A 19,880-nucleotide genomic window follows, 5' to 3' on the forward strand; every position below is an offset into this window, starting at 1 on the left:
TTACAACTGAGTTATTTATACCTTTTCACTATTGGGAACAGAGCTGCTATGGCCATATGTACATATATTTATTGTAGCACCTGTGTTTTAATTCTTTTGGGTATACACCTAAGAGTGGAATTCTGAATTGTATGGTAATTCTGTGTTTAACTTTTTGAGGAACTTCCAAAATGTTTTCTATGGGGACTGAACCATTTACATTCCCACCAGCACTGAAGGTTCCAATTTCTCCTCATCTTCAACAACACTTGTTATTTTTCAGGTTAAATTTTTTTAAAATAAAATAAAAGAAAAATAACTTAGAAAAAAATTTTAAATTATATCTTCAAATGTTTTTAAGATTAGTTAGAACTTCAATGACAAAGCTCCATTCAGTCTTTCTGGATCTCTTGGCAATGTTTCACTCCTGAAGTATCCAGATGATTCTTTTAGGTTAAATAAGGTATTGGGGTTTTAGCAAAGCTTTTGAAGCTATTAAAATAAATGTGCCTGTTCTCAAAATCTGCAGTAAATTTAGTGATCACAATTGATATAGGTTGCCTAAACAGGAATGCCAAAAAGTGTGCCAGTTTCACTTTGAAACTTTGGGATTAGTGGGCATATTTCTAGTTTCTTCTGCCATCATATCCTGGACCAGGCAACGGTCTCTATCCCTTTTTCCTCCTCGCCCCCCCCCCCCCAGTAGTTTTATTGAGATAAGATTCACATATCATGCATTTCTAGTTCAGTCGGTTTAAAGAGAGTTGTACATACTATTCCACAATCAGTTCCAGTGTATCCTCCCCACTGGGCTCGGTTTTATGATTGTGCAGGAAGACCAGTTTGCTTGCAGTTTGCCAGTCTATCTTTTTGTATTTGCAGAATAACTTTTGAGAGATAGAGTTAATGCTAATTCCTGATGAGTGACTGAATCTTTTTTAGGTGCTACATAAACTGATTTTTGTTGTTACTCAAATACTGCATATATGATATTGTATACACATATTGGCTATCTGGCAGGTTAGTTTCTTATTTTGATGTCTTCCATGTCAATCTATTGAGTTTCTAGAGTGCATTTTCTTACCTTAAAATTTTTCAATCTCTTAATTTCCACTTTCTGTGTCTATATATTTTATGATTTTTCTAATAGTGGTAGTGGTTCCTATGGTTAATATTTCAGTGCATTCCATTCACATTTATTTATCTTTTGTGGAAACGGTTTTTCTTATGAAAGGAGAATCTAGGACACACCTAGTTCACTTAATTGTCTTTTAAAAACTAGCCTTTTTTCTCTAGTTTATATGTTATCTGGTAAGAGATTTAAAAAATCTTTTTAGAAATATTAATTTTTGTTATAATGTATTCACTGTCTTGTTTCCTTATAATATTTAAATTTAAAATCTATGTCAATATTAATTGCTGCCATTGGTTGCTTTAAAACAACAACATAAATTTAGATCAGCTTTTAAAGTAAACATAAAACTGTAGTCTCCACTGTAGTCCTCCTGCCTCGCCACTCCCATCAACTCACATTGGTGTTGGTTTACAATTGCACCATAGCCATTTGATCAGAGTCAGGCATCGAATAAGGCTTTATAGTCAGGTGTGGTGAATGACAGTTATGCTTGGATTTGATCTTGAGAGATTTGGGCATATAAAAGCCAGGAGGGTTTTCTCTCTCTTCCGGTAAATGTACTATAGTCTATAATAGGTTGAGTTGTAACATTCATTAAACCACTCCTCACATTTCCTGTTTTCAAAGCTTATCAGGATGACTTTAATTTAGTTATTTGGTACCAAAAAAGACAGTTTGTGGAGCCAGGTCTGGAGCTCTGGAGCAGTAATATATCGGAGATCAGACTTAGGTCCCAGTGGGATTATTCTTCAGGATTTATTTTCCTGGAAGTAACACAGGAGCAAAATGGTATGTATGGAGAGCTTTGCTGGAATGCAAATTGGACACATTTTGTTGGGACCTGTAGGGGATTTTCACTGCTTCATAATTTTTCAAAGGTTTGTTATATATCAGACAGTCACTGCCTCTTCTTTAAATCTTTTAAATCCTCCCTCTTTTTCCTGTTGTAAAGGTCAGATTTTTTTGACAACTGTGTGCAAGAACAAGATTTGCTAAATCCCTTCATTTTTATTCATACAAATATCAGCATTCAGTGAGCATCAGTTATCCCAGAATTTAGAGGTAAGGAAAACTCACAGAGAATTTTGTGAATCTCAGTTTAGTCCCAGGCATATATGTCTGGGGATAAGTTTGCTGCTTCAACTGTGACCCTTGACTACATAGATATAGGACTGGATACCCTCACAGTGGCTGCCTTTTATTTGGAACCCACCCATAGCTAGTCCCCTGTCTGAGGGCGTTAAGCTAGATAATATCATTAGTGGGAGTGAACTATATTAGACCTTTCTGATAGGGCCTTTCTGACTGTGTCAAGACTAAGACTACTGTCAGAAAAAAGATAGTAGTTCTTTCCAATAAAACTATCTTTAACCTTCTTTGGACTTGGGCAACAGACCCCTTTTAATTTTGATGTGATTTTTCCCCCGTCCTAGTAGTAGATGGAATCCTTGTATTATCACATGCCACACAGTCCCTCATAGAATTTACTTAATTCCATGTTGTATTATCATGTTATTTATGGCTATATAACAATTACCCCAAAATTTAGCAGCCTTAAACAAACAGAAGTTTTTATTTTATTTTTCACATAGTTTCTAAGAGTCAGAAATCTGGGAGCAGCATAGTCAGGTGGTTCTGGCTTAGGGTCTCTCTCTCTCTCTCTTTTTTTTTTTTTAAATCATTTTATTGGGGGCTCATACAATTCCCATCACAATCCATACATACATCCATTTTGTCAAGAACATATGTACATTTGTTGCCATCATCATTCCCAAAACATCTGCCTTCTACTTGAGCCCTTAATATCTGCTGCTCATTTCCCTCCCCCTTCCCACTCCCCCCTTAGGGTCTCTTTTAACATGTCAACCAGGGCAACAGTCATTTGAAGGCTTGGCTGAGGTGGATTCGTTTCTAAGCTTACATGAATGACAGTTGATAAGAGGCCTCATTTCTCACTGGCTTTTGGCTATAAGCTTCAGTTCCTCATCATGTGAACCTCTCCATGGCATGAAAGCTGGCTCTCCCTTCAAGTGAGTAATCCACAAAAGAGGGACAGAAACCAAACTATGTTTTAGTGGTAGCTCTGGTGTGGTTACACGTTTGGCTGCAGTGCGTAGTTCAAAAGCACCAGCTGCAATTCAGGAGAAAGATGAGGTTTTCTACTCCTTTAAACAGTTACGGTCTCTGAAACTCACAGGGTCAGCTCAACCCTGTCCTATAGGGTCACTGTGAGTTAGCATGGACTCAATGGCAGTGAGTTTGTTTGTTTGTTTGTTTGTTTGTTTGTTTGAGTTATTGGGTAAGTTTTGGACTGCTAACATCAAGGTCAGCAGTTCAAAGCCAGCAGCTACTTGGTGGGCTAAGGGTTAGCCTATCTGTTTCTGTAAAGATTTATAGCCTTAGAAACTCTATATAGAGTTGCTGCGAGTCATAATCAACTCAATGACAGTGAGTTTTGGTTTGGGGTTTTATCTTCAGAAATGATATATACTACTTTTCTGTTATGTTGGACACACAAACTTGGATAAAGTATGAGAGTGGATTTCATAAGAGTATCATTTGTTATTGGGGAGATCACTGGAAGTTGTCTTAGAAGATGGCTAAGCATGAAGTTAAATGGAAAATTTCAGATGCACACTTTGATTTTTAATCTGAAAAGCTCTGTTCTCAACACAGCCTTTGCATCCTGCCTCCTCTCAAACTCACTATCTCTGAAATTGTTCAGGGTATATATGGCAAACAAAAAACTTGTAGGAAATTTTCATTATCTTTAAATCCTATTTCCCATGAATTTTTAGAAGCCCCCTTGTATATGTGGGAATACTACTTCAAGTGTGAATTCCTTCTCCAATTTCCATCTCAAACTTTTAAAAAAGTTGCTATTGAGTCAGTTCTGATTTATGTGTCCAGGTAGAACTGTGCTCCATAGGTTTTTAACGGTTGATTTTTGGAAGTAGATTGCTATGCCTTTCTTCCAAGTATTCTCTGGGTGGACTTGAACGTTCAACCTTTGGTTGCCATTCAAGGACAAGTGGTTGGGCTATCAATCACTGGGTCAGCAGTTTGAAACCACCAACAGCTCCTCAGGAGAAAGACAAGGCTTTCTACTCCCATAAAGAGTTACAGTCTCAACTCTTTGCCCTTTTGGGGCCATTGCTGAAGGAGTAGCCGCCAAAATGAAGTTCAATCCCTTTGTGACTTCGGACCGGAGCAAAAACCGGAAAAGGCATTTCAATGCCCCTTCCCACATTCACAGGAAGATTATGTCTTCACCACTTTCCAAGGAACTGAGACAGAAATACAATGTCTGATCCATGCCTATCCGCAAGGATGATGAAGTTCAGGTTGTGCGAGGACACTACAAAGGTCAGCAGATTGGCAAAGTGGTCCGGGTTTACCGGAAGAAGTACGTCATCTACATTGAGCGGGTGCAGCGAGATAAAGCTAACGGCACCACTGTCCATGTGGGCATTCACCCCAGCAAGGTGGTGATTACGAGGTTAAAACTGGACAAAGACCGCAAAAAGATCCTGGAGCGGAAAGCCAAATCTCGCCAAGTCGGAAAGGAAAAGGGCAAATACAAGGAAGAATCACTTGAGAAGATGCAAGAGTGAAATATCTTGTACACAGCTTCCATTAAAAGCAGCACATTTGAAAAAAAAAAAAAGAATTACAGTCTCAGAAACCCACTGGGCTGTTTCTGCCCTGTCTTATAAGATCGAGTTGCTGTGAGTTGGAACCCGTTAATTGGCAGTGAGAGTGAGGGTTATATCAACTATTGAAAATCCTATGGAACCACAGTTTCACATAATCAACCATTTAAAATCAAAAGAGTAGCAATTACCCAAGGACAAAGTTCAGAGGTGTTAAGAAAGGAGGAGGAAAGTGAATAGGAAACACTGGGTCTAAGTAGGATAAGGGATAATACATTGAAGGGTTTGCAATGAACAAGATGAAACAATGTATAAAGTATTGAATTGTAAAACTGATGATCTGCTCTGTAACCCTTCACTCAATTAACAATACAAAGTTAAACAAAACAAAATGAAAACCCTATAGAACAAAGTTCTACTCCTGTACACTTTGGGTTAGCAGGAGTCAGAAGCAATTCCAAGACAAATGGTCATCAGAGTTATAACTTTTAATCACCTCTTCTCTCCCCCCGCCACCGCTAAAAGTAAGCCAGTAAGCATAATTGTTTCCTTCTCTCCTCCCTTCTTTTCATCTGTGCTTTCCTTTTTATTGTCGCTCTCCCTCCCTCCCTGTCTCTCTTTTGCCTAGATATTCTCAGAGCCATCTCTTCATGACAGTTCCTCAATTGCATTGAGGTAATCACGTGTGTTTCCTCAACCACTGGCCACAGATCCTATAAAATATGGGCCCACCATGGATCCTCCAGGTTGAAATATATGAATATAAGCTCTTCTTGTATTCTATCCAGGATGGAAAGGCCTACTGCTTAGGTGATATTTAAAAATTGCCTGTTACTCGATAGATTCATTTACTCCTTTGTATACCAGTTAGACAATTCCTCCGATGCAAGCTTGAAGCGTCACATATACATAGGCAGGTGTTATTCTTCACCTTTCTGTGTTAAGCTGTCTTATGGACATAGCAACGAGGGTGGATTCTGAAGCTAATGAAAGCTGATGTTCTACCTTCTGTGTTTGGTGCCATTCCTAGCTATTGTTACCTTAACATCTTTCCCCTACCTTGAGAATATACCCAAAAACTCTAGCTTAGGACAAAACCTTGTAATTGAGCTTGTTGGATTCTTGGGGTGTTAAAATAGATGATCAATTTACTCTCTTAAAAATTCTAGAGCATCTTTGACCTTCCAAGCAATAACCTGAAATTGTAAATGAACTCTGACCTTATATTCCTCTAAAACATGGCCCCATTGGCTGGCCTAATAGAAAATTAACTTGGGAAATTTTAGGTTTTTTTGTGTTTTTTTAATTTTTAATTTCAGCTGTACAGAATCAGAGAGTACCCAAAATTGTGGTTAACCAAGTCTCCAGGACAACATAAATAAAAGTAACAAGGCTAGGCTGGCAAATAACGATTAAGAAACCTTTCACTATAACACCTCTCTGATCTCTTATAATTGTTGACATTATAAAACATAATTATAAATAGCTTAAACCATCTTATGCTTATGTTCCTTTTAGTTCCTTTTAGTATGGTTTCATAAATGATTTTCCATGTATTTACCTATATGTTGGTCATCTTTAATGTCTATATGACAATAAATCCAATTCGAATGCCATTTTTTACAACTCTTCAAGTGGTAGGCATGTGGATTTAAAATTTTTAGTTTGTTACATACAGTGTAACTTTACTCATCTTTGTATTAATACTATTTTATTTTTGTTATTTTTGAAATAATGATCCCATTAGTAGAGTGACTTTTATAGCTGTAGCTATGTCCTATACTGTATTGAGTTTTTTAGCACCTATTAATTTTTGCAAATGTATTATTATTTTAATCATTTTATTGGGGCTCGTACAGCTCTTACCACAATCCATACATCCATCCATTGTGTCAAGCACATTCGTATATTTGTTGCCCTCATCATCCTCTAAACATTTGCTTTCTACTTGATATTTTTGCTAATTTATTTGACAAAGTGATACCTTTAGAGTTTTGCATGTCTCGTGAATTATTTGTTTTTAACTTTTGGCCATTTATTTAACAGAAATTAGGTCTTATCCTTTCAGATCTGTATCATCATCTTTCATATTAGATCATGTCTTTACTTTTTCATATTTATTACCAATGTCTTTTTTCTCCCCTTATTAAACTATGTGCTATGTGATACTTCTTATCCTTAGCAAGAGTGCTTCTTGGACATCAACTAGTTTATTTGCTTTTGAAGTAGAAATGAGAGATCCTTGGTGAACTTCTGGCTCAGAATGCATGGAGTGCATGAGAGTCTCCTTGAGTCCCTGAGCAGAGAGCAGGCAAGCCCAGGCATAAGGAGGGGAGACAAGGACAAGGTTGACACCAGACCTATAAATAACCTAAGTTTTAGCTTTGTATTTTGAAATAGGAATTATGTCACTTTTATTGTCTTCTCTGAGTTATTGACTGGTTGGTTGGCCATGGAAAGGTGGTATAAGAACTGCTGGAGAAAAAAATGTTACTGTCTTCAACTCTCAGAAAAATGAAAACAGTTGAAACTGATCAACTCTGTTTCCTCATTTCTGTTAGAGTCAGGTGAGTGGGTAAAATATCTGGATTTAAGCTACCCAGCGTCCTGAATAACAGAGTGGAATTCTAAACCGTGAAAAGGCCTGTATCACTGTGCCACAGCACCATGCATAGGACAGACTGACAGTGTGAAAGAGAAAGACTGACAGTGTGAAAGAGAAGCTGGTAAACCCAGAATGTGTCATTCACCTTTGACATGATGATACAAATCTGAAAGGAAAGGCCCTCTTTTACCTCTGTTGTCAACTGCTGTGTCCGGTCATTCTCAGAGGTTCTTTATTGAGAGCTAGAGGCTCAGATCCCCACATTTTTTTCTTAGGGCCAAGTTTCTAGTGTTCTCTTCTTTGTATTTAATTTCTTTCCTAAATGAAAACATTGGACCAAGTGATCTCTAAATTCACTTATGGTCCTAGGATGTTTTGGGTCCATTAACCTCTCTCACTACAGTTTAGAAATACTTTCAGAGAGATCCTATTTCATGTGAACATCATGGGATTATTTGTGATGAAAAACGACATTGCAATTTTAATTATATTGACATATAATTAAATGAACATTTTGTAAATCAATTATTGTTGTTGAGAACATACACAGCAGATATAAATAATAGAGCACATATCAATTCAACAATAGCTACATATCCAATTCAGTGGCATCAATGACATTCTTCAGATTGGGAAACCATTCTCAGCCTCTCTCTGAGTTATTCTACCCCCATTGACATAAAATCACTACCTCCTAAGTTTTTCTGTTTAACTTTTCAAGACACTGTTGTCAATTTGATCCCAGATAGATAAGATTATGTCTAAGAGCACAATCTAGTTAAGCTACACTGTTGCTTGGGTTTAGAAAAACTTGAGGGCCTATTTTTGGTTTAAGGTTCAAAGATTATCTCGGGACAATAGTTTTAGAGGTGCATCCAACCTTCCTGGCTCCAGAAAGTATGAATTCCATGAGAATTTAAAATTTTCTTCTGAATTTTTCCCCTTTTGCTCAGATCAAAATGTTCAGTAGTAGTGCCTGGGCACCATCCAGTTCTTATTTCTAAAGGAGATATTTCAAAAGAATTTCTAATTTAAAGAAGAAAATTGCCTTTGCTTCTATGCTTTTTGAAATGGTATAACTGACCTGCCATTTATAACTTCCTTCCTTCCTTCCAACCATTAGTTTTTAATAAATGCACAGCTTTATAATTTGCTTTTTTCTCTCTATTTTCTGGTTAGATCCGTTTCCAGATAAACTGTGCTTCAAATTTGTCATTTTGTCTTGTATGATCATTTAGTTTTAAGTGAACACTTCTAAGATCTTTGCATCTCTTAAATATTTTCAATAATTCTTAAACACGGACTTAATGTTGCACTAATGTCAAATGAACCTCTTGTTTTTATTTTTAAACTTGTAATCACATTAAAACATCTTACATTTTATATACAGATGTATGTGAAAAGGCATTACTCTCCTTCCAGGCTCATACTGATCCTGTAAGGTAGCCATTTTCCACATGAGCACGAGGAATAGTAGCCACCCAGTACCTCACTTGTCCCTCTGTCGTATCTCTTTCCCAGAGGCTACTCCTTTCTTTTCCTTTTAGTTGACTCTTTTGGTGTTCACTTCATGCACGTCAATTCCAACTTATAATGACCCTACACATTCTAACAGTGGAACAGAACATTGTACAATAGAACAGAACTCTGCCCAGTCCTGCGCCTTCCTCACAATTGTTCCCACATCTGTGCCTCTTGTTGCAGCCACTGTCAGTCTAGCCCATGAGAAGCTTCCTCTGTTTTGCTGACCATGCACTTGACCAAGCATGGTGTTCTTTTCTAAGTACTGATCCTTCCTGATAACATGTCCAAAGTACACCAGAAGTCTCACTATATTCTAAAGAGCATTCTGACTGTACTTCTTCCAACACAGAGGTGTTGGTCTTCTGGCAGTTCATAGTATATTTAATATTCTTTGCCAATACTATAATTCAAAGTTATCACTTCTGTAGTTTTCCTTATTCTTTAAATTCTCTTGTGTTTTTTTTAATGGACTGTATTTTGTAGAGTAGTTTCAGATTTAGGAAATTTTGCAGAACTCAGTTAAAGTTTTTACTCTTTTCATTCACAATATGTGACCATATTTAGATCTTATTTTTAAGATTATTATAATAGAAATTGAATAATTTCCCATTGAGCTCTGACTGAAACTTAGATGTTAAAATAATATTACTTTTCTAAGATGAGATGATACTGATTTTATGGTTATGTTAATAATGAATGAAGTGATGTACAAGATTTGTTTCAAAATAATGTGGAAGTAGAAGGGTATCTAGAAATATTGGATTAGCCCTGAGTTCCTAATTGTTAAGCCTAGGTTTTAAGCACATGAGTTTCAAAATACTAGTTTATTTTTGTATAATTAATTTCTTTCCATAATAAATGTAGGGGAAAAAAAGAATTACATGGTTCATTACCTTCCAGTCCAACTAGGAATGAGGAGGACAAGATTTTAGATCAGCCTAAGATGAAGAGTTATCACCAGTTCTTTAATAATGTACTCTGATATAATTCAAATTCTTGAAAATTCAGACTTAAAGGACAGTTGAAACTGGAGGACTTCCACAGTCTCTCACCCTGAGATACTCTTTATTTAAACATTGAACCAAAGCTATTGAATGGGTTACCTCCTTTTACAGTGGTGACAACAAAATTGCTCCATTAAAAAAAAAACACCCATCCAGCTCTACCTTACAAATCTGGCTAGACTGGAGCATGTACACTGGTACAGATAAGAGCTCTTGACACACGGAATCCAGGACAGATAAACCCCTCAGAAACAGTAATGGGAGTTGCGGTACCATGAGGGTAGGGGGAATGTGGGGGGGGGGGGGAGGAGAAAGAGGAAACAGATCCCAATGATTGACATATAAACACCACTCCACCCCCCCCACACACACACCCCCGCAGGGGGACAAACAACAGAAACATGGGAGAAGGGAGACAGTGGACGGTGTAAGATAGGACAAGAATAATCATTTATCATTTATCAAGGGTTCATGAAGGTGGGAGGGTGAGGGATGGAAAAAAGAGGAGCCCTGATACCAACGGCTCAAGTAGAAAGAAAATGTTTTTTAAAATGATGGCAACTTAGGTACAAATGTGCTTGATACAATTGATGTATGGATTGTTATAAGAGCTGTAAGAGTCCCCAAAGAATTGATTTATTTTAAAAATTAAAAAAAAAACTTTGAACACCTATATACAACACAAAGGTCAACAATTAGTCTAAAACATCAGTGTGAATGTAAGGAAGCAGAGAAACTAATGTAGTGGAAATAGAACAACCAGAACAATGTTGACACATTGTTGACACATTGTGAAAAATGTAACCAGTGTCACAGAATAATTTATGTAGAAAGTGCTAAATGGGAACTTAATTTACTGTGTAAAATTTCACACAAAGCACAATAAAATACATAAAATATATATTTCCCATTAAATGTTTGCTATTATAAATATTTTTGTAGTGTATTCTGTTAAATATCTATATACTAAGTTAAATGAGATATTAAATAATCTCATTCCAAAATGTGGTTTTATTGCTATTTTTAAAAAACACCAATTTTGTAGTATACTCAAAGTGTATCTATGGGCTAGCCCAAAGTTGTCTACAGACCTTCATTTTGTGACTTCTGAATCTACTCTAATCTTCTAATTTTACTGAAGGTAAAACTAAGACCTAAAGCAGTTGTGATGTGATCAATGGCACACAGCTCATTAATGGAGAAGCTAGAACTCAAGTCTCCTGTTTATCCAACTATTGCCTCCTCTTGTGAGAAAACCTAACCAGCGAACAAATAATAAAAAATGCATCTGGTTTTGCATGGGCAGATTCCTGTTTTCTAACTCCGAATGTGTTTTAGGGCACTGAGATTAGATTAGATTAGATTGGCTAGAAATTTGGTTTCTTTCTTTTTGTAAGGTGATAGGGAGAAAGGTTTCACTCTTAAAATCATTTGGAAATTTATGCCTGCATATGGTGGTATTTTCTAAGGTTATAGGGAATTATAGTGCTTATACAAGTTACAAACAGAAAAATGTAGATAAACAAGCGGCCATCTAGCTCAGAAGCAACAAAGCCCACATGGAAGAACACACCAGCCTGTGTGATCACGTGGTCCCGAAGGGATCAGTTATCAGGCATCAAAGAATAAAAAATCATATCATTGGCTGCACACCTCCATGATACGATCGCCGAGGACAAACAGGTGCATAAGCAAATATGGCGAAGAAAGCTGATGGTGCCCGGCTATCAAAAGAGATAGTGTCTGGGGTCTTAAAGGCTTGAAGGTAAACAAGCAGCCATCTAGCTCAGAAGCAACAAAGCCCACAGGGAAGAAGCACACCAGCCTGTGCGATCACGAGGTGTCAAAGGGATCAAGTATAAGGCATCATCAAAAAAAAAAAAATCTTACCATAGTGAATGAAGGGGGAAGTGCAGAGTGGAGACCCAAACCCCTTTTGTCGGCCACTGGAGATCCCCTCACAGAGGGGTCTAGGGGAGGAGATGAGTCAGTCAGGGTGCGATATAGTACCGATGAAGAACACAGCTTTCCCCCAGATCCTGGATGCTTCCTTCCCCCAACTACCATGATCTGAATTCTACCTTGCAGGACTGGATAGGGCAGAGGTTGTACACTGGTGCATATGGGAGCTGGAGGCACAGGGAATCCAGGGTGGATGATACCTTCAGGACCAGGGGTGTGAGGGGCGATACTGGGAGAGTAGAGGGTGAGTGGGTTGGAAAGGGGGAACCAATTACAAGGATCTACATGTGACCTCCTCACTGGGGCACGGACAACAATAAAGGGGGTGAAGGGAGAAGCCGGATAGGGCAAGATAAGACAAAATAATAATCTATAAATTATCAAGGGCTCCTGAGGGAGGGGGGAGCAGAGAGGGAGGGGAAAAAAAAGAGGACCTGATGCAAAGGGCTTAAGTGGAGAGCAAATGCTTTGAAAATGATTAGGGCAAAGAATGTACAGATGTGCTTTATACAATTGATGTATGTATATGTATGGATTGTGATAAGAGTTGTATGAGCCCCTAATAAAATGGTTTTTAAAAAAAGAATTACAAAAAAACCCCAGAAAAATGTAATCTAAAGTGAAACTGGAAGAATTTTCTCTGATTTTATTTGGTATGCAAGTGAGATTTCACTCTTGTTAAACTTTACTCTCATGTGGAATTACAGAGCCCAGTTGATTAAGTATTGGGGCACTAACCCCCAATACTAGTTCAAACCCCCAACCAATCAGTGGAAGAAAGATGAGATCCTCAGAAACCCTATGGAGTAATTCTCCTTTGTCCTGTAGGATCATTGTGAGTTCAGAAGAAAAAGCTAGAAGCCTAGATAGACAGAATTGCCTAAGAGTATGGGTGGGGGGGTGGGGGAGTGGGTAGGCGTGATGTAGCTGTGAAAGAACCTTAGAAGGATGTGTTGCTATAGAGCTCTTATTAGGTTTTTCTTTTGGGTAAAACTGGAAAGTAGGAATTTGAGGAGTCTCATTTTACATGTTTTATTTACACACATAATTTAAAAGCCTATTAAAACTGAGCTGACTTTCAAAGAGCTATATCTGTACTGCTAAAGTTTCACATAGAGAACATTAGTTGAGGGAGGATTTATAGAAAATGCCAGAAAGAGGTAGGCTATGTACTTAGAGGTAGATTTGAGTCGTCCTGTTGTCCCACTCTACTCTTACCTTCTTGACCTCCTCGCACTCTTTGCTTTGTGCTTTCCTGCTCAGGACTGACATAAACAGAGGAAGGAGGGATAGGAAGGATCTTACCCATGGACAGAGCGAAGCAGACTGTTTTCATAAGAACTCTGAAATTTTATTACAATAGTCACTCATCAAATGGTATAGAATTCAGGCGTTACATGTATTTTCCCCCTATTCAGGGTCAAAAGTGTTAGAACAAATACTGTATATACTCGAATATAAGCCGACCCGAGTATAAGCTGAGGTAGGTACCTAATTATTACCTGGGAAACCAGAAAAACTGATTGACTTGAGTATAAGCTTAGGGTGAAAAATGCAGAAGCTATTGGTGAGTTTCAACAATCAAAACAAGTGAAAATAAAATTACTAAAAATTGAGACATCAGTGCAAATCTGGCTAGACCAGAGGATGTACATTGGTACAAATAGCAACTGGAAACACAGGGAATCCAGGACAGATGACTCTTCCAGGACCAGTGATGAGAGTGGCGATGCCTGGAGGGTGGAGAGAATGTAGGGTAGAAAGGGGGAAACTGATTACATGGATCTACGTATAGTCTCCTCCCTGGGGGAGGGACAGCAGGGAAGAGGGCTGGGGGATTCGTCAGACAGTGTAATATATGACAAAATAATAATAATATATGAATGATGAAGGGTTCATGAGGTAGGGGGAATGGGGAGGGAGGGAGAAAATGAGCAGCAGATATTAAGGGATCAAGTAGAAGGCAAATGTTTTGAGAATGATGATGGCAACAAATGTACATATGTTCTTGACACAATGAATGCATGTATAGATTGTGATAAGAATAGTACGAGCCCCCCAAAAAATGATTAAAAAAAACAAATGAAAGGATAAGAAGTCATTGAACAGTAGTAAACCAGCACAGTAAGTGGAAAATAGGCTCAACAAAAACAATAAGGTATCAACAATGATACCTTAAGAGTACTATTCCCTGAACTCAATCAGCAACCAAGCTAAAATGTAAAGAGTTAAAATCCTTCAAAACTGGATTCCTCGTCATCATCCGTATCCCAATGCAGAGCTTCAGCTGGTGTGAGGGCATCATAGACGCTGTCCTCACTGAGATCGCCGTCATCACCATCATTGCTGTCATTTTCATACAAAGCGCAGTCTTCACTGCCATCCACAGCATTACTAATACTACATTTCTGGAAGGCACATCGCACCATGTCTTCTGGAATGTCTTCCCATGCATCTCGAACCTACTTTGCTATTAACTCTATGTCAGGCTTCAAGAAATTTCCTCCTTTTGTTAGTCGGGCTTGACCAGGTGACATCCATTCATGCCACTGACCCATGTATAAGCCGAACCCCAGTTTTTCAGCACAAAAACTTATACATGAGTATATATGGTACTTTCTCTTTTAAAAATGGCACACAGGTACTTGAAAATAGTTTTTATAAAATGCATTCTAGCTGTTGACTAGTAAAGACTTTGCCCAAATTGTACCTAAGGAATATTGTACATACTAGAAGACAAGTAGATTGTATATCTTACTCTTGATCTGACTAAAAATAAATTGAAGGTTATAGCCATTGCCTAAAATTGTGAGTTTATCTGTATTTTTCATTGATCTTATCTGTATTTTTTAATTGATTCAGCCATGCAATTCAGCATTGTATTATATAGTGATATCATCTACTTTAGTGTTTATTTCTTTAACTATAGTACATGTAAATTCCTTGTAGTTAAGAACTACACCTGTATCTTTCAGAGGTTTACAAATACTTAAGTATTTAGTAGGTATTTTGTTTGATGTGACTTTACTGGCTCTAATCAATATAAACTCAAAACCAAACTAGCTTCTATCTAGTCTATTCCAACTCATAGGCTCCTACAGGACAGAGTCAAACTGCCCCTGTGGGTTTCCAAGACTGTACAGCTTCATCTGTCAACCACAGAGCAACTGGTGGTTTTGAACTGGGGTTAGCAGCCCAACATGTAACCAATGTGTCATGAGGACTCCTAATCAATATAGGTGGTGGTAATATTATGTGTTAGGAATTTATATCATCTCAATTTTTAGAAGAACACTATATAAGGTTAACATTTTTTATAGAAGAGGAAATTGAGGTTCTTAACCATATATATACATATACATATATATAACATGTATATATGGCAGATTTAGTAAGTGGCAGAATTTAGATTCTAGACGAAGGCTTGTATGATTATAGCCTCTGCTTTTGTCTTCATATCTTGCTCCCTTGGGAGCTTTGGAATGAATCATTGATGAAAAATTTGACAAACTATTTTGTTTTCTTTTTTGTAAATATGTAATTTATTTCTTATGTTGTTATAGAATAACCTTTCATATTTAAACCAGGATCATGGACTAGTGTTCTCTTTTTTTGGTTTGTTATTTTCTTTTTTAAATTATTTTATTGGGGATCATATAACTCTTATCACAATCCATACTAATGTTCTCTTCTTTTGAGGACCTGTGCTGCTAATAGGGAGGAGTTATAACCATGGTGGTTAAGATTATAGGTTCTAGAGCCACACAGACCTAGGTTTGAATTTTGGCTTGACTTTGATGACCTTAAGGAGCCCTGGTAGTGTAGTGGGTTACACATTGAACTGCTAACCACAAGGTCAGCAGTTTGAACTCCTTAGCAACTCCCATAAAAATTTAAGTCTTGGAAATTCAATGAGTTTCCTATAGGGTTGCTATGCAGAGGGTGGGTGGGATTGGTGACCTTAGTCAGACTACTCAACTTTCCTGAGCCTCAACTTCCCCTCTATAAAATGGGAACTAGTTGAAATTCTATTCCACAATAAAAGGCATGAATTATTGATACATTCAACAATTTGTTTGTATATCAAAGCCAATATATTGAGTGAATGAAGCTAGTCTAAAAAGTTATATACTGTATCATTTCACTTACGCGCTATTCTAGAAAAGACAAAATAATGGGATTAGGGAGAAAGATGTGGCTTTCAGTCTCAGAAACCCATGGGAGAAGTTCTACCTTGTCTTATTAAGCTGCTATTGAGATGGAATCAACTCAATAGCAGTGAGTAAAATAGTGGGTAGGGGAAGGTGTGACTACAAGGAGACAGTATATAGGAGGGAATTTTAGGGGTTATTGATTGTTCTGTATGTTCAAAGTGGTAGTGATTACATCTGTTAAAATTCAAAGAACAATACACTTATGTAAAAAGTTAGTTTACTAAATGTTCATTTTAAATCATAAAAATTTAAATATTAATAATATTTTCTTATAAGGTGATTATGAAATTAAAAATAAGATCATGGAACTAAAGCTTTTATCAGAGTACCTGGTACATAGTACATAATAAATGGCTATTATTAAAAATATGCTAAATGTAGTGAAATTCACAGGAAGGAAGATGGAGTAAACTTTCACACCATCTGCATGAGTAAGTCAGTGAAAAGTGAGAAAACTGAGTAATCATGAGTCAGATGGAATATGTGCTTTCACATGTCTTGGCAAGGGACTAGAGGTCTTCTGGAAGGTGTAGGGAGAGAATAAGCCTAGTATTTCTGGAGTATCTTGCAGCTCGCTCCTTATTTGGCTGCATGTGCAGTTCCCTTGACATTATTCTTCAACAAAATAGCTTCGGTCTCGGAAGCCACTACTCATTTCACTGGCTTTTATTAGATCTGAAATTTGGATTGAGCAAACTGATCAAAGAAGGAGCTGGAAGTGGTTTCTCCTACTTGGAAGGTAGTCCCTGCATTAACAGCTGTGACTTCCAGAGCCATTTCCTCTTGCCAGCCACAGTCTCTGGATTAGATGGTGACAGCAGTAGGACAAACATTATTCAAGAGCTAAACAACAACAACAAAATGTTAAGGTCACAATGGCATTGTAGTTGTAAGAAAAATAGATTCTAAAGTGAAAGCTTGACTTTTCTATCACGTATATTGGTTGTGTTACACAGGAGCTCAGAACTTTGAATTGATGGTCAAGAACAAGTCCAGCCCTATAGTACCTTTCATGGTATTTGGCACTTAAATGCTTGGGAAAAAGAGGAGGCTTTCTACTCCCATAAAGAGTAACAGTCTTAGAAACCCAGAGGGGATGAGAATTCTACCCTGCCCTAGAGGTTCACTATATGAGTCAGAATCGACTCAGTGAACTGAGGGAACCTATGAATTGTACTTATTTTAGTAGTGACATTAGAGTGCAGGAAGCAGGGGGCAAAAAGTTTGAGGTTCCTCATTCTGAGACAGTGTCAAGGTGATTAGTTTATTGATTTTCTTTGACTTTGGTTTTTAGTTTTATAGTGATAACGCTAACAGTTATTGTTGTGGTTGTGAGGTATGATCTAGTCAGTTCCAATTCACAAGATGAAATACTGCCCCGTATGCATCATCATTGTTGTAGCCACTGAGTCAATTCATCTCTTTTAGGAGGGTCTTCCTGTTTTTCACCAACTTTCGACTTTACCAAGCATGATATCCTTCTACAGCGATTGATCTCTCCTACTAACATGTCTCAAATATGTGAGTCGGAGTTTCTTCATCTTCATTTTTAGGGAGCATTCTGTCTGTACTTCTAGACAGGTTTGTCTGTTCTTTTGGCATCTATGCTATATTCAGTATTCTTCACTAACACTAGAGCTCAAAGGCATCAGCTCTTCTTGGGTCTTTCTTATTTGTTGTCCAGCTTTCACATGCTTATGAGGTGATTAAAAATACCACGGGCCAGGCACATCTTAGTCTTCAAAACAACATCTTTGCTCTTGACCACATTAAAAGGAATCTTTTGCAGATTTACCCAGTGCAATATGTCATTTGATTTCTCAAATGCTGCTTCCATGATCATTGATTATGGATTCAAGTAAAATGAAATCCTTGACTTCAGATTTTCCCCCATTTATCATGTTGTTTATTGGTTCCGTTGTGAGGATTTTTTTCTCCCCTTTACATTGAGGTGTAATTCATACTGAAGGCTATACTTTTTTATCAGTAAGTGTTTCAAGTCCTCTTTGCTTCCAGGAAGCAAGATTGTGTCATCTATATGTCACAAGATGTTAATGAGCCCTCTTCCAATCTTGATACCTCATTTTTCTTCATATAGTCTGACTTCTCTCATTATTTGCTCAACATACAGACTAAGTATGGTGAAAAGGTAATACCCTGATGCACACCTTTCCTGATTCTAAACCACGCAGTATCCCCTTGTTCTGTCCAAATCATTGACTCTTGATCTATGTACAGGTTATGTGTGAGCATAATTAAGCGTTCTGGAATTCCCATTCCTTGCAATGTTATCCAGAGCTGGTTGTGATACATACAGTCAAGTGCCTTTGCTTAGTCAATGAAACACAAATAAGCACATCTTTCTAAGACTAGGTTGTTAATATTTGTTTTAATAAACTGGTATTCCATGATGCTCACCTTCGTGACATGATCGCTGAAGACAAAGTGGATGCATTAGCAAATGTAGTGAAGAAACCTGATGGTGCCCAGCTATCAAAAGATATAACATCTGGGGTCTTAAAGGCTTGAAGATAAACAAGCAGTCATCTAGCTAAGAAGCAACAAAGCCCAGAGGGAAGAAGCACACCAGCCTGTGTGATCATGAAGTGTCGATGGGACCAGGTTATCAGGCATGTAAGACCTAGTCAGGTCGGCACCCTGACCCAGCCAGTCAGGGTGCAGTATAGATAGCACTGATGAAACATGCAACTTTCCTCTAGTTCTTTAATGCTTCCTCCCCCCCACTATCTTGACCCCCCAATTCTACCTTACAAATCTAGGTATTCCAGAGCTTGTACACAGGTACAGGTAAGAGCTGGAAACACAGGGAATTCAGGTCAGATAAACCACTCAGGACCCATATTAAGAGTAGTGATGCCGGCGGGGGGGGGGGGGGTAAGGGGAAGGTGGGGGGAGAAAGGGGGAACCAATCACAATGATTTATGTATAACCCTCTATCAGGGGGACGGACAACAGGAAAGTGGGTGAATGGAGACATCGGACAGTGTAAGACATGAGAAAATAATAATTTATAAATAATCAAGGGTTCATGGGGGAGGAAGGGGGAAAATGAGAAGCTGATACCAAGATTCAAGTAGAAAGAAAATATTTTGAAAATGATGATAGCAACAAATGTACAAATGTGCTTGACACATGGATGGATATATGTATGGATTGTGATGAGTTGTACAAGCCCCTAATAAAATTATTTTTAAAAAATGATCATACTTGGTTTGCAAGTCTGCAATATACTAAAAGCATTTACTTGTATACTTCAAAATGGTGAATTATATGGTTTATGAACCATATCTTTTTTTATGAATCATATCTTAATGAAGCTATTATCCCCCCAAAAGATACCATTATCCCCCTCCCCTCTCAAAAATGTATCATACTGGTCTGCAACCTTCTAATGAAAGGAGTTAGACCAGTGATTCTCAACCTTCTTAATGCCATGACTCTAATACAGTTCCTTATGTTGTGGTGAGCCCCAACCATAGCATTATTTTCGTTGCTGCTTCTTAACTGTAACTTTGCTATTGTTATGAATTGGGCAACCCAGGTGAAAGGGTCATTCAATCCCCCCCAAAGGGGTCACAACTCACAGGTTGAGAACCTGGTTTAATGAAAGGAGTTAGACTGAAACTTAGCCAGATGGTGCTATTGCAGATAGGTTAGTGTCATGAGATATCTTGGGATATCTCAGGAATATTTAAAGACTTTTCTGATGAGTTCTTAAAGTTCATCTACTTAGTAAATAACCACTTAGGTAGTCTTTCTGTTCACAGTGGTAATTTTGCAAGG

At 37.7% G+C, this 19,880-nt stretch overlaps 1 protein-coding gene and 1 pseudogene across 5 annotated transcripts in view; both read left to right on the top strand.

Moving 5' to 3' along the window:
* The window catches only part of GBF1 (golgi brefeldin A resistant guanine nucleotide exchange factor 1), a 125,877-nt gene that overhangs the window by 39,901 nt on the left and 66,096 nt on the right, over positions 1–19,880 (top strand). The window lies entirely within an intron of this gene.
* On the top strand, positions 4,273–4,784 carry LOC142428787 (large ribosomal subunit protein uL24-like; annotated as a pseudogene).

This window comes from Tenrec ecaudatus, chromosome 16 (genome assembly GCF_050624435.1).
Source record: "Tenrec ecaudatus isolate mTenEca1 chromosome 16, mTenEca1.hap1, whole genome shotgun sequence".
Taxonomy (NCBI): Eukaryota; Metazoa; Chordata; class Mammalia; order Afrosoricida; family Tenrecidae; genus Tenrec; species Tenrec ecaudatus.